The sequence below is a fragment of the Nymphalis io genome, chromosome 14 (genome assembly GCF_905147045.1).
Source record: "Nymphalis io chromosome 14, ilAglIoxx1.1, whole genome shotgun sequence".
Lineage (NCBI taxonomy): Eukaryota > Metazoa > Arthropoda > Insecta > Lepidoptera > Nymphalidae > Nymphalis > Nymphalis io.
Window position 1 is genome coordinate 10,000,001 of NC_065901.1, and position 2,375 is coordinate 10,002,375.

General features: G+C 34.8%; 1 protein-coding gene across 2 annotated transcripts in view; it reads right to left on the reverse strand.

Annotated features, from left to right (window-relative positions):
• Nucleotides 1-2,039, reverse strand: part of LOC126773284 (steroid receptor seven-up, isoforms B/C) — an 87,612-nt gene extending 85,573 nt beyond the window's left edge. For both annotated transcript variants that reach the window (XM_050494112.1, XM_050494111.1), the window contains exon 1: nucleotides 1,792-2,039. The gene's annotated coding sequence lies outside the window, so the exon portion shown is untranslated. The remainder of the gene's footprint in view (nucleotides 1-1,791) is intronic.
• Nucleotides 2,040-2,375: the final 336 nt, after the last annotated feature.

A 2,375-nucleotide genomic window follows, 5' to 3' on the forward strand; every position in this document is an offset into this window, starting at 1 on the left:
ACTATCGAAAGAAGGAGACAGCATTATTTATCTAATAATCACCCGCTTAACAACGTAACTCGTATATAAGTAAGGTCTCTCATTATTGTAAAACGTTTTTATTTTCACCGGTTTTCACAATATTAAATGTAAATGCAAAAACACACCAATTCTTTTTTTAATATTAAAAAAAATAAGTAAATTATTATTGGACTTAATAATTATGTCCTTCAACATAAAAGCCACGACATAAATAAAAAAAAACTATTTTTAAATTATTAGTCACTGTTTCTATTTTACTCGCTTCAAGAATATTAAATGCAAAATTATTGAAGCAAAAACTTTATTAATATGATTTTATATTATCAATTAATCTCATATTAATTTAAACTCATTCTAATATGAAATAGGTTCATCATAATTTACTTAGGTAAGCGATTCATAACTTAATTGACTATTCAGTGAGTCTATCGAAAATCGATCATAAGCTCAATTATAACCAAGCTAAAATAAGCTTTATGAACTGTTAACACAATGGAAAAAAAGTTAATTTCGTTTAATATTATCTTATGAACTTACGATTAATAATTTTAATTTCATTATAAAAACGTTGTATGTATGGAATTTTATTATTTACCTACAAGTTGATTTAAAGTTTTACTTTCAATCTAATGTGACCAGTTTCCAGCAATTTATTTGCACAATGTTAAAGTTTGAAAACGTATTCGATATAATAAATCTAAAATGATACAGCATTTTGCAAATGATTTTTTATAAAAGAATATAGTCGAAGAGGGATCTTGCAAGCACTTTTTTCGTCTTTTCAATTGACATATTTAAAGTAAATCTATCAATAATATCAATCAGAATGAAAATCCGACTAAGAATACTAATCGATAAAATTAAAAAAACTATTATAAAACCCATCACAGTATATAAAGAATACCTATCTCATATAAGTACATAAGCATTAAATTTTATAACGATAATTATATGTATATATAATAATATTACGACATATATTTCGTACGAATTTAATTTGCATTTCAATTCGCGTATCATCGTATTAGTCAATAGGTATAAAAGTTCGTTTTAAACAAAAAGTCGTAAATACAACTTCAATTTTAGTTAATTTGCATAAAACTGAATCCCTTATCTAAAGAAGCAGGCAGTTTGTGGAAATTTTCCTCTTATTGCATTTTGATTAGAAGTAAAACAGCGTTACTTTGGCTTCAGCGTTACAATTGATATTTTTGAAGTTAAGGGGAGGGACCTCGCGTTGTTTTTGTTTCATTGAGCTTATGATTTGGGTTTATTTTCTTTATTTTATGAGTCTATTTATTGTACTAAGTTTTTAAATTGATGCCGTATTATTTTTTACTCATAAATAAACTTATTCGTTTTGCGCGTTGCCAGTTTTATTACAATTTTTTTTAAGATGTAATTCTAATATTACAAGTTTTAAAAACAATTTCGTTTTATAAATCACATTTTAACCTTTTTAATTAAAACCATTTAAAAAAAACTTAGATAGTTAAGTACCGATTTTATCGCAATAATTTTTTTTCTACTTAAAAAAAGTTCGCACAGTTTTTCAAACTTTAAATTTTAATTATTTTGGTTGTATTGTACCTGATCGTTGCCATTTAGTGTTTTTTTTTAAGTTAACGCAGGTCAAGTAGTTCGTTTTGACGTTTGAGATTTTTAATCGTGAAAAGCAACTTAATAATCACGACGACCTCCCGACCCGCCGCACAAACACACAACACTTACAATTGCATTTTATATAGAACACTTTCACTTCCTACATACCCTCACAAGTGAACTGGCCATAGTGCTTCCCGGAGGACTTATCTCCGCACACGACGCACTCCACATTCTGGCCTTTATCGGTCGCGGAGGAGCCGCTCTGCGTCGACGCGGCCTGACTCGCGGGTGTCGACGGTAGCAGCTCGTCTTCCCGCCAGCTACCACGGAAGCCGAGCTCCAAAGGCGGGAGGTCGGAGGCTCTCGGAGGGCAGAGCCCCGGGCCGCCGACCCCGCCGTATACTAGCGCTCCGTGCGTGATGATGCCGGTTGCGGTCGCCGGGTGAGAACGCGGTGGCGCGCGCGTGTGTCAAGGGTCGCGGTTCAGACGCGACTGAGCTCGGGTCGGGCCAGGCCGCGGCGCTCCGCCATTGGCCCGGTGGCCTGGGGGCAGGGAGCGAAGGCCCCGCCACCTCGACCGACCCCCCCCACTCGGGGGGAAAATCTTTCAGCTGTACCGTCGGTAAGAAAATCCGTTGGGCGGTATTGTTTTTGTTTACGAACATTGATATATTTTTTTTACGTTTCGCCGTAACGTTTTTGTATCTTCGCCCTTTGAATGCGAATGCTCGAAAATTGGATCGTATCGC